The sequence below is a fragment of the Excalfactoria chinensis genome, chromosome 15 (genome assembly GCF_039878825.1).
Source record: "Excalfactoria chinensis isolate bCotChi1 chromosome 15, bCotChi1.hap2, whole genome shotgun sequence".
NCBI lineage: Eukaryota > Metazoa > Chordata > Aves > Galliformes > Phasianidae > Excalfactoria > Excalfactoria chinensis.
Genome location: NC_092839.1, coordinates 2,883,534 through 2,897,341, shown reverse-complemented (window position 1 = coordinate 2,897,341; position 13,808 = coordinate 2,883,534). Strand labels below are relative to the sequence as shown.

The window sequence follows — 13,808 nt, the reverse complement described above, 5'->3', positions numbered from 1 at the left end:
AGCAGTTCCTCCTAAGAACTCAAACTAGCTATTTTATGCTAGTTGTTAGGTAACAGAAAAGAAAGGAGATCTAAATTACAGGGTATAAATACAAATAGATTCATGGCCAGCTATAACCACCTTAATTAGATAACTTAGAAATTAGAAATACGACTTTGCTTTTATTGTTTGATAACACTGCAATAAAAGAGTCACCCTAAACAAAGTCATATTTACCTTCCAAGAAGCCACAGGGCTCTCCTACAGCGTACAGCCCCAAATATCTACATTCCCAAAGGCACATTCAACACAAAGGAATGCTACAAAAGATCACATTCTCTGCTGGTGTTTGCCTGCATGGTCCCTACCAACTTAGTGCCAATCTGTACCCGGGAACCCCGCATCTTGGTGGTACAAGCTTTGGAAAGCAGCAAGGTGTTAAGGAAACCCGGTGTTCAGAGCCTAGATGAATTAGGCTTGTTAGCATGAGAGCAACATCTCAACTAGCAATACAGCAACAAGGACAATTACACTTCTAGGAGGGAAGGACCGGCTGAATTTTAGGAGGAAAATCTATACTAAGGCAATTTATGAGTTTGTTAACCCTGAAGCTTGCATCATATTAAGCATGGCACTGGATGTTGAACTCGTGTTTTGATTCATCAAGCAGTTATTTTACAGCGCATTGTGTCTCAACTCATCTCTTTACAGATGCATCAAGGTGACAAATGTTAGCAATAAGGAAAAACATTATGAGAGTTATTTGATTCAATTCTGTTTAAGGGATCTGCTTTATGTGTGTGCAGACACTCACAGAAAAAGCTGAAGAAAATACCAAGATCCGGGGAGAAAAAAAAAATCTATGTGTCAGCAGCTAGGCATCATAATTTTTAATCAAATGCAGCCTTCTTGACATTCAGAGTCCTGCTGCAGCTGCCAAGTCATGCTACAAATGTATTTCTCTACTGGCCTCTTGCAGTTCACAGAACGCTGTGTTTGAAAAGCCTTGCCTCACTTCTAACCTATTGACTTCCCCAATTCCGTGCCACAGCAGTTTGACAGACACTCAGAAGAGCCAGATAAACATTCTGATCAGCTCTGTCCAGTGGACAGCCATACATTTTCTATTTTATTTCCTTTTAAGCCACCAGATACCAGTCACTTTCTCACACAAAACTGCTTTTGGTGGTTTGTTGGTTTGTTTCTGTTTATGTGATATATGTATACATTTTGTAAAGGACTGAAAACACTGATGCAAAAGAAAGTGCATCTTTCACAAGAAATCACACACACTCCTGAGACCTTGGAAAACTCAAGCACAGTGCAAGCACAGCTGGGGATGAGGCGGTACAAGCAGAAAAGCTACAGTCAAGGTGCTCTCTAACAATCCAATCCTTTCATTTAGACAGGTTAAAAATCCCAATGGCCCCCAATCCAGACATTCCAAATTCACAACAAAGAGCTCAAGAAACAGAAAAGCTGAATCCAAGCCTTCATTTTTTTCTCTAATAATCAAAGTCTGTAAGGTGAGACTGAGATGTTCTCTGTTGATTCACTCCTGCTCTCAGTCAACCTCAAAATCTCTTTCGTCAGTTAGTTTCTCACTGAGTGCTGCAGTGAGAAACCACCCAAACAAACTAAAATAGTGACAATCTGAGATTTGGGCTCAGACTGTATGACCTGGGATAATTTATGACCAGGAAGCACAATTACCAACAGGCCTGGTAAGGCAACACAGCAGCTGGTCAAGGCAGTGAGGTGGAGATCCAATGGGCTGGTTTCTAAGTCTGATTACATTCACTTCTATGACTTCTGTCTGTATGTGCAGACTGCCTCATCTTCCTGTACAAACCCAGTAAGAGCACAGGTCAAATCTGCGACTAAGAATCAGAGACAAAAGCCAGTTTGATCTTTGATCGGATCTTAGCACACATCTTTTCACTTCTGGGTGTCTTCCTCATCCTTTCCCTCTTTTATATTTGGATAATAGATGGATCCCTGCCCTAAAGATCTACTCTGAAGCTGTACAGTGCCCAGCACAATGAGGTCCTGAACTGCACTACACCAGGCAGGCGTTTCAATGATAGAAAGACTTAGGGAGGATTTCACTGTGACAGATTCACGTGTGAAAATAACGAGCATTCCTCTGGGAGAAAAACACCAGCTTTTAGTGAAAGTTCAAAGCAATAATTACAATTTTAGTTTTTGACACCCACCAAAAATGAATCATACCCTATTTGCAGAACGACAATGGCCTTTTGTGCAATAACTCTGGAGTACAGAGCCTGTACATAGAGACTGACACAACGTGAGTGAGTGAAATATCCATCGAGCAAAAAAAAACACTTAATAAAATAATTAGCCTTCGTTATGGGAAGAATAGCCTTACCAAAAAAAAAAAATCAGTGCCATTTGCATGTTATTCACAGCCTTGGTTCTCATTTCTGGATGCCTTAGAAACAAAAACCCACACCCCATAGCATGCCTAGAAATACAGGAGAAAAGGCTCTAAGATTGTAACTGTCTCCAGTCAAGTCCTGAGGGGAGAGATTGTTTTACATGATAGTGAAAAAGATGAAAAATTTCCTCTTCTGCTGCTGCAGAAAAGTGCTCCCATCTTTAACTGTGCCAGCCGTGTCTCTACCTGCTCTTACTTCCACAGGGACCTCAAATGGCAGCTGCTACAAGAAGGCCTTTTCCTGCCAGGTCAAGTTGGTGCTCAACACCCCAAACCTGCCCTTAGGAAGGGATATTATTAAGCTTAACCCATGCCATGACTGACAGTGGGTACAAGAACATTTCTATCTCACAAAATCTCACTGCTGTGAATAATTTATACCCTCTACCATGAATTACCCTCCAAACAAACCTAGCTGTATGTGATTCTCATTTCCCTCCTTGCGCTGTGAACCTGAATGCATAACACAGCCCGCCCCTACCATCAAGGACCTTCCAAAGGTTGCTCTGTGTGCTCCTGGACCAGCAGCTGGGATGCACTGACTGCCTGTCCATGTCACTGAAGCTTTTCTGGGCAGGACACATTGCTTACCGGTAGCTCTGAGATCCCTACAACTGCCCCCAGCAGCAATAAGTAAACAAACAGAGTTCAGAACAGCCTTTTAAGGACAAGTGTGTTTTGCCTTATTAGCCGTAATAAAAACTGACACATTGCGATTCAGAGCCTGACAGCCTTCTTTAACATGAGCGCAGAATTGAAGCTGATGGGACTTCTTTTGAATTTTATAGGCCTGTATGTGCAAATAAAAGAGGTACAAACGGGTCTGGCACCAACAAGCCATTTGTCACATTTCTCACTCATATAAAGAGCTAGGGAATGCATTAACATGTCACAAACAGAAATTATTGATCAATGAATGACTGAAAACCTACTTTAATTTCTCCAGGCACAAATGTGTATAAAACAAAAGATTCCTTGAAGAAAGTCAGATTTGGACTGACTTTGAACAGTAATGATAGCAGAAAAAAAAACACTGAGTGCTGTTTTTGTTTACCTCCATCTGGAAAGTTCAGATGTCATCAAATAGACACTGAAATGGGAAAGTTTGGAGAGAAGAAATGATCTCTGCTGTGTGAAAGTTGTTGGGTTGTCCTGTTTCTATTGGACATAGAAGTAAATGCTCATTAAAGCAGCTGAATATCAAGTCAATTAAACTTAGTGCTCTTGAACCAACAGGTTACATCAGTTAATATCTTGCTGGCTTTGCCACCTTCCTGAATAACTAAAACCAAATGTGCTGCGTTCAGATCAGTCAAAAGCACGGAGAAAAGAAAGATGGTAAATAAATTCATTTTAAAAAATCCATTCAAATGACAGTGAACATAAAAAGGCACTCTCTTATAGTTATTAAACATACCACCGAAAATTGGGGAATTAAACCATGAAGAGCTCTCTAGCTGGCCATAAATTTCAATTTTTCCCCTGCTTGGTGCATAATGATGCCTTGATAAGCTTCCTATTATTGATGCATCTGCAACATATACCCTCTTTTTGAGCTGAAATGCCGCTCTGTAGCAGATGGTGGCTATTGTGTTTACACATCAGCACTTTATGATTGCATTTTCTCACGTCTGCAGTAAAAAAGAAAGCCGTAATTGAGTTTTTAATGGCTTTGCACATTGTTCATTAAGATTACATGAGTGTGTTCTGACAAATGACAGCTGAAGAAATGAGCCACTGAGAACCCCTCACGATCACCAGACAGACCTCAGCTGATGCTCTTTCACTGCTGCCTTTGAAGAACTGCGCTGTTTAAAAGTAAAATTACAGCAACCATTAAAGACTGAATGTAAACTTGAAAAGAAAACTGTCAAAATGCTCAACTGCAAAAACAGCCGCCTTAAACCCCGAGAACCCAAAGCAGAAAGTACAGAACTTTCTTTTAAACAGCAAACTCTTTCTCCCAGTACATCAATCTGCTTTTCCAGCAGCTCCATCACAGCACAGGCTATTTTTTTTCAGACACGGTGCTGCTGGTTTCCAAAGAACAACTCTACCCTCAAAAAGGAAGGGCCTGACACCTGACCCTGTCAGCATGGAACCAAGCGACCTGAAATAGTTCCAATCAGAAGGGGCCTTTAGGTAATATCTAAGGCATCATATCTAGTCCAATTCCATGCTCAGAGCAGGGTCGTCTCTTTTCCCCACTGACTCAGTAAAGCCTCCCAGATGGTCCAGTCCCTCTGGATAACGTGCTCCAGTACCATGGCTGCCCTCAGGTTTTTTTTTGTCACCCCTATGACCTCTCATTTCAGCCCATACCCCTCACCTCCCACCCTCCAGCCACTCAGTGCAGTAATGACTCTACCCCATCCTAGAGGCACTGAGGTGTTGCTCCCAGGACGCCCCCCAGATCTTTCCTGCCCGAGCCTGAACAATCTCATCACTCCTCAGCCTCTTCTCCCAGGGTGCTGGCTCCAGCCCTGACCACTCACTCAGTGGCCGTCATTTTCCTTCCTCCCTTTCATCAGTCTCTGATGTTGGGGCACCCAAAATTGGGCACAATAGGCTAAAGGCAATCTAATGAATGGCAAGCAAGGAAGGACCACTTCTATTTGTCTGCTGGCTAGGTCCTTGTTAATACAGCCCAGGAAGCAACCAGCAGTCAGTCATGCTGATGACTTATATCCATACTGCCGTCTACCTGACTAGCCTATGTCCACATTCACAGTATTTCTCCCAGCCTGCCTCTACCCCTCTAGACAGTGGTCCTACCCTTGACTGTATCAACTGTTCCCATAGTTTGATGCCAAACAAGAGCTGCCACCAACTACTGCCAGCCAACCAGTGCACACCTCCACAGCTGCCACCACCAGCCCAGACCATAACAACACCCTGACCTGGAAACACATGAAGCTTTGTCCTTACTCTGGTCTCTGTAGTTTCACAGCACTCCTTCTGCAGTTGAATTACAGGACCAAGAGAGCTCTGGTAACTTCACATCTTACAAAACCAAAATGCTCTGAGAAAGATGCTTATTAAGACAGTAGAAGCAATTTACATCATTCATTTTAAACTATATACATTAGTGAATGACTGTACATCAATGTGGTTTCCAGCTGAGACATGAGAAGAAAAGTCTGCTGCTATGAATCCCTAACATATACACACATAAAGCCATCCTGCCACACAGTCTTTGTGGGTGAATACCAAGATGAAGAACAGTTTATGGTCCACAAGCAGTGGTGTTTTTATGGGACAGATGAAGCAGGAGGCACCACACAAACCAGGTAAGGAAGCACATCTCTCCCAGTGAGGCACCCCAGTATCATGCACTTACATAGCTTTTGGCAAGGCACGGTCATAATACTGTTAGTCACTCTGAATGCTACAAAACAGCTTCTGAAGAGCACCAACACTGGGTACGAAAAAGGAAAAGAAGAAAAAAGGAAGAAAGTATTTCCATATAATTGCTTAAAGTTCAAACCATGAAATTCACAGTTCTTCTTTTACAAAAAGTTCCCGTTGTACTTTCCACATTTTTCTACCCCTGCCCTTCACAGCCACGTGTAATAACAGCTGAAGAAGGCTCAGAAATCTCTTCTCCTGACTGATGAACCACAGCGAGCAGCGCTTGTACAAACTCAGAATTAAACAAGGCGTATCTCATAGCTGCTATCCCTTCTTCAAATATTAGGACAAAATCAGACCCGTGGGTTTTATCTCTCAAATGTGGGCCACACTGAATTAATCTGCCATGGAATAAGAAAGAGCTTGATTCACAGATAAACAGGAATATAAACTGCAAGCTCAGTCCCATATAATTCATGAGGACAATTCATTCACTTGGGAAACTGTTGGATAATAGGAAAATATTTTTTAAAGAGACAGCCTTTATTTGTAAAGACGTTTTCTTCTGGAAATTTACGTCGTGAAAAGAATTATGTTGCTGGGGGTTTTTATAAGATAAATCTTCTCTGGAAACAAGACTGATAACATATGGCTTTAGTTACTGCAAATATTTGCTGTACTCATTTAAAGGAAGTGAAGACTGTGGCACTGCCGCCTCACCGACCCTTCAGAAGCAGTGTCTCTTATTAGCAGAGGGACTTTCTGGCCTCACCACCAGAGCAGTCCCAAGCAGCTGTGCATTCAATACAGGTATACTTGCATCCGAACTACTGCTAGATGCAGTGGAAGATCAGCACTTAGAGGTTAATTAACATCTGCATGGAGCACAAACACAGCAGTGATATTTAACTACAACTCTGATAACCAAAAAACCTCCATCTAAACCTCCATCAGGTGAATCCTGAAAGCAGTGCCATCTAACTGCCCTGGTCTGTAGTAGGGATGATACAGTTTATCACAAAGACTCGCAATAAAATTTCACACTTGAAGGTGCAAAATGCTGTCCAGCACTGTTGCTTTCCACTCGAGCCTCACAAGCAGGTTGCTTCCATCATCAACCAGAGGAAGAACACCAGCAGCTGGTGTTTGCTGGGATAACATCTGTGCTCCAATCACCTCTTTCCCTCAAAGTTTGGTTTACAAAGCAAAAATCCTTGGTATCGCTCAGACCCCAGATGAAAGCCATTGCTCCAAATGCTCTGCATGCCGCAATGCTCCACAGTCATCTTCAGAACTGTCTTGTAAATGTTTCTTTATTGAAAAAGTGACTGTCACAGCCATCAGCCTGTTCCTGAGAAGCAAACAGTGCTGTGGAATCACAAACTATTCTATAAATCTCAACGGCGAACAACTTTTTAATGGATTCACTGCCTTCATTCATTGTTGCTAAGGTCACTGCTGTAGCATGCTTTGAGACTGCCCTTATTCCATTATTTATAAATACAGTATAAATTGCTTTGCAGTACTGCAAAAAAAAAAGGATCCATTAGCAATGAAGTTACCCCAGTTTATCAGATAAATGAATCTTGTAATAATAAACACGTATCTCTACAGTCAACAGATCAGAACTCTCTCTGATTTTAATTATACCTTCTTGTTTGCATCATCATTTTTTAAATGGCATGAAAATATACACTAAAACCATGAAGAGCTATTGTTGATTTTCAATTCCAGTAGTTTGATTGCTATTCATTCTATCAATTACTACCTTAACACTTCGGTAAAACGTAGAGAACTGATTTAAACACTTAATAAAGCGTAGGTTATTAAATGGGCAAATAAGCAAAATACAGGGAATGGCCGTAACTCAGCATAATATCTATGCTTAAAGACACTGCAAATCTTGTTCTCAGCACTCAAGAGCTTTATTACAGCTGAGCCTTGAAAGAGAGGCCCACAGCAATGAGTTGTAGGGACATTAGTAAGCCTCAAAGCCTCTTGCAAATGTAGTTCCAAGAAGGCTCAGAGTTCAGCAGAATACTAAATATCTTCTTCACCTGATTTAACCCGTGGCCAACTGGCTGCTGCCAAGCGCTTCTCTCCCTCAGGGGAAAGGCAGCATTTCAGTGCAGAGCCCTTGGACCCACTCTCTGAAAACACACTGACCATTTAAGATCCAGGCATGCAACTGCTTGTATAATGAGCATAATTTACAGACAGATGCTAAAGAACGCTCTCGTGAGGAAATGCCAACAACAAATGAGTTCAGAGGTAGCAGTCGGTACAGATTTTTCTGAACAAGTAATTGCTGTTTATAACGTGCGCCTCGTAGCTTTGCTTACAAATACGGAACTTACTTTAAAAATAAAATTCCCTGTCTCATTACAACTCGGTGTCTAAAAATAAAAGTCTCTCCAATCAAGGCTCAAGGAAAGCATGTTTTCAGTTGTTGATTGCAAGTGATTAAAGAATTAAATGAGTACATTACAGCTACTGCTACATCAGCTCTTCCTGGAGGACGGGCAGTAAGGCAAAGAACTGCTCTGCTGCCCCTCTGGACTGGGACAGACAATGGCAACAGGCTTTGATACGCCTGAACAGACACGGTATGCACTAAACCAGGAACATAATTTCTTTCTGGCTTTGAAAGCTGTTTTGTCTGAATGTTTCATATACAAGTAACGGCCAGCAGACATGATAAAACAACTTATAACTACCCACACAGAGCAACTATCCTGCACTGTTCAGATACAATGTCAGACCGGTCAAAGTCATTCAAAAACTCTTCAGAATACATTTTTGTTCTCTACTTTTACTTTGTATTGACAGTGTTTCTCATTTCTGGTTTGCTTCTGAACACGTTTTTTCTCTCCTCTTCCCTTGTTCTAAGAGATGACTGCAAACTCCATTATGCCTCATTCTTCAAGTATGCAGCAGACATCTGTTAGATGCAGCCTCATTTGAGGTGTGCGGATGGATGGCTCAAGGTTCACAGAAGGGCTTGGTTTAGTTTACTTTGATTTGGATGGACCATCACCAGATGGTTACCCGGCTGCTGGAGCTCAAGGTTCTCAGATGCCCCGCAGCACCTAACTCTGCATCAGACAAAACCCACTGCCTGTTTCCAGTGCCCCATGAGACAGCCATCCGGAGCACGTGTTCATAGACTCCTGGCTCCCACAAGTTAAGAAAGCATGCTTATCTTCTTGCTGTTGCAATCATAAAAATTCTAAATGGCTGTGCATGTTGGACCTCAACAGTTGTGTATTTTCTGAAAGACACTCTGGAATTACCTTTGGAGTTGGCATGAGGGCTACCAGAAATATTTTGGCAAAACTATTAGTCTATTAGAAAGTACTAGATTCCAAGTAATCCAAGCATAGTCTTATTTTCAATACACTGGATTCTATCTTTGCTTAATCATTAAGGACAAATGGCCAAATAATTTCTTATGTCATTCCAAAGCAAAAGAAGTGTGTTGTACGCCAGCCAGAACCAAATATCTCATTAGTAAGCATGCAGCTCCATTGCTGGCCAACTTTTACGACCTCTGCAACTTGTGTAAAACTTCCATATGTCTTGTCTATCTAACATTCACCAGGAAACCACGGAGAGATTATTACCTTCTGTATTTGTGACAGAAAACACATATTAAATGCAATGCCAAAAGGCAACTGCAGCAAACAGTGTTTGAAGAGGAATTGTTTCTTGAGGAGTTTGTTTTTACGTAGTAGAGTTCTGACCATATGGTCACTTATTTGCACACTTAAGAGATCAGCACCACAACTCTCAACTCAGAATATGACAAAGGTTGGCTGGTGAGTTATTTTTGTAACAAACTCCCAACTTCACGGAGCTCAGTTTTAACAGAAAGTGTTAATTGCTGTTAAGTCAGTGATGCTATTCTGGGTTTACTGCAGTGCAGCCAAGGATGGAGTTTGGCAGAGCGAATTCAGAAAATAATTAAGCCCATCTCACAAGTCACCACACTGTACGGCAGAGCAAGAATTTCTCAAAAGGAGCAGCTCTAAACTGCAAAAGCAAAGGTTCATGCAGGCCACTGTGGAGGCGTATTGGCACAGCAGAAAGGAGCCTCAGTCATTTCAGCCCACACCTTTACCAGCTGTGATCACTGTGATTTGCTCATTCCCATGGGAACTAAATTAAATCAGATTTTGCTTTTAAACGGGCAATGTTTGTTTGCCTATCATAACCCCTGGTACAATTACAGCAACCTAAGCAGGAGAGTCACCGTCACCATCCTCATTTCCAAGCATGTTGTTCTCTTACGATGGTCATTTTCTAGCTGAACATTACAGGAAGAGAAAATGAAATACTGCCTTGAAGCAGCTCGTTGCCAACGCTGGCTAACACTACCATTCAGAGAAGGTGCCACAATAAAATACTAGTTTAATCCAAGCAGAAGACATTTCTCAGTAACAAGAAGAATTACGTGACTGGCTCAGGACACAAGGCAATATTTGTGCTCATAAAAAGTCCCAAACCATGCAGTTGCAATTAACGATTACTGAACTGGATCCATCACTACACAGAAGCCTAAGTAAACACCTAATAGTTACTGAATATTGACAAACATTTTTACTCAACTTGACAGCTGTACTCAATAACAAAGCTTCTCTCTGAGCAGCTTAAAAGCAGTTGCCTTTGAGCCACCGGACACATCCCTGTGCTTTAGTCAAACAAGTACACTCAGTACACTCAATGTGCATAGTTTGCAATAGTTGATCATGACTCACTTCATGGTCTTTTTGATAGTAAGCAGCAACAAGATTATTAACATCCACAGAGGCTATTATTCACATGTGGTTTTTTGAGCCCAGTTGGACGACTGTGTGAATTTATTTATTTTTACTAAATTGCCCAAAAGTGTGTATACATTTATGCCCTGTGGACTGCAGTTCATTTAGAACCTAATAATGTTATACACACAATGTTAACAATGTTAGATTTCGATTAGAAATTAATAGCATTAACTGAATCTACATTTTCTGGCCATGCTCTTCCCTGCTGAGAAACACGGCTGTGCAACATCCATTCCAGGCTCCGCAGGTGATACAGACTGAGTTGATACCACTTTTGGGGTGGAAACTTCCAATATTTCACCTGCTAAGTTCATTGTCACAACCTAAATCCACCTTTTTCCCTAGAAGGTAACTCAAATGTTGTACCTGCCACATCAAAATAACTGGTTAATGAATTGATGCCACAGGGACTCCACTCAAAGTATTATTTAGCAACCACATAATAAACACTGCGCCAAGTCCTGGCAATCTGGTTAAACACATGGAGCTAGAAGTGACAGAAGGGTTAAATGTACACAAACAGAGATGTTCAGAATGTGATGTAAATAGTTCATAACATTACTGAGAAATCCTAAGAGCCTCTAAAGGACCCAAGTATGCCAGCTCTTCCTTTAGCTCAAGTTCCTCACAGTTCTCAACAAATTCTGCAGTCAGTGCCACGTTACTTATTTAATTGTTCGCTTCCTCCCACAGAATGCAGTTTAATATGCTATTAGGAAAGTCATTTGGGCAATCCTTTGTTAACCTTCTGCCACGTTTGACTATTTGCTACCTTCAGTAGACTTCAAATCCCAAACAGAATTTTAACCCTCCCCTGAGGATTACTTTATTTAATAAACTCTCGGGAGGTATTTCAAAAGCTTTGAAATCCCTGGTAAATCCAGTTTTTAATCCATTATTACACTGGTATTGAAGAAATGTCTGTAAATTAGAACGTCATAGTGCTCTGCTGGTTAGTCTGTCATGCTGGATTCACCTAAGTGGATTCATCTATTTGTTATTGTTTCAATCGTTTTTACCTCTAAGCTTTCTAGGATCATCCCTTTTTCTTTATGTTAAAGAAAGAGACTCCTGGCTCTTCTCTTCAGTAGCCAATTAAGCAGCTGTGAAAAAGCACATTAGCAAATCAAGTACTTCCCCTAAAAAATTCCTCAAAGGATCATAAAGTTTTCTTGTTTGTTACCAAAACCACAAGTGGTTGTTTGACCAAGAACCAAAGAAGGAAAAAAAACCTTCCCCCACAACCCCCAAGAGAAAAAGAATTAAGGCTAGTGCAAAGTAATCAGTTAGATTACCTGAAGTGTAGATTTCTGTACCTAAAAAAGAACCCAATTACTGATATTCTGATTCTAGCTGACTCATCAGTCCTCAACTCCCGCAGCCAGGAGATTTAAATAAACTTAGAAGAATCTCTTATTACCTTATTCTGAAATTATCTTTCTACCCCAATTTCAAGTGTCCGTACTAGACCTCAAAGTTATTCTTAATAGGCTTTTTTTTTTTTTTTTTTTAAATTATTTTTTAAAGTGGAATGCCAATTTTATCTTCAAAGAGCCAGCAATGATAAGGTTGAGTCTCAGTGGGTAAGGATCTGGGGGAAGACCAACAGGTTTAACATCCAGGTGGGGGTCTGTTAAAGACAACCTAATTGGGATGAAGAGACAGGGCATTTCTGTGAGCAGTTGGCACAGGCTGTGTGATTGCCAGCCCTTGTTCTCACTGAGGACTTTAACTTCTCCTGATAAATACAGGAAATATAACGCTGTGCAGAGGAAGCAGTCTAGCAGATTTCTAGAATGTATGGAAGATAAACTTCTTGGCACAGCTGGTAAGAGTGCCTACCAGTGGAGGTGCACTCCTAGAGCTGGTGTTCACAAACAGAAGAACTGATGGGAGATGTGGAGGTCAGGAGCTGTCTTGCACAGAGCAATCCTGCAATGGTAGCGTCCTCTATTTTTGGGGAAGGGCTAATGGAAATTTCCATCATTTACTGGATGCAGACAGGTACCTATGGCTGGCACCAGTACCCTCTTTGCTGGTAAAGAACTGGCTGGACATCAGGCCAGAGTGGTGGTGAACAGAGTTAAATCCAACTGGTGACCAGGCACTAGTGGTGCTCCCCAGGGGCTCAGTACTGTGGTCTGTCCTGTTTAAGATCTTTATTGATGACCTGGATGAGAGGACTGAATACACTCTCAATACGTTTGCAGATGACACCAAGTCATCTTTTGCAATTCTATGATTTATTCGCTTTATTCCATGACAGCCCTAACAATCTCTCTCAGTTAATACTTTCAGTCTTCAAAGATGCCACCAAATGTAGCAACAGTTGAATAAACTTACTTCAATATAAGGACAAACAGTAGCATTGTTTCCTATACATAACCCTTCTTAATTCTTCAACTGGAACAGCAAGAGAAAAAAACCTAAAACTCTGTGTGAAACAGCCTTGAAACAACATGAAGTATTGAGACTTGAATGGAGGGCTAGGCAATTATTGCAGAACATTTAAGATGGCCAAGAGGTAAAGTGAAAAATCCAGTTGTATTTTTAGAACACGAAGGAAGTTTTCAGTACTGGTATGAGTTCAAAAGGAAATAGATTTTTCCATAGGCAAAGCTCCCCCTTACCATTCCAAGAGCACGCTGTTGAAGCAGGCTGTAAACACTTTAGGTAGAAAGAACTCAAATTAAAACATACTCAAGCAGTTTTCTCAGGTTCTGATACTGCTCTAAATGAAGCAGACAAATAAAGCTCCTCCTGAACTCAGCACGATCAGGATCAGGGCCAAATTATTAACAAGCATCTTTCTGAGCAGGATTATCTATCTCTGAAAAATAATTGCTCCTCGTGGCCTTGCAAACAAATAAGCAATTTTTGTAGGACTTACACCAAGCTAACTAGAATTTCCACAGATTCATGCAAACAAACTAGCATTCCAAGCATGGGGACACAATTAAGCTTTCAAGCTTTCAGTTCTGCCATTAATCTCTATTACAGAAATGTACTCTGGAACCTATTTCTATTCCTCCCGTCTTAATGTATCGAATTCTATTATTGCAGCTGTAGGAAGCTCCCAGATTCAACACCCTGGCAGAGATTTTGGGATGGAGATTTCTCTAGCATCCACATTCTGCTCCAGTTTAGAAATAAGAAAATGCCTCAAAACACTTAAGTTTTTTTCCTCTGGAAATCAT

At 41.2% G+C, this 13,808-nt stretch overlaps 1 protein-coding gene across 10 annotated transcripts in view; it reads right to left on the bottom strand.

Moving 5' to 3' along the window:
* PTPRT (protein tyrosine phosphatase receptor type T) overlaps positions 1 to 13,808 on the bottom strand; it is a 405,976-nt gene that overhangs the window by 253,179 nt on the left and 138,989 nt on the right. The window lies entirely within an intron of this gene.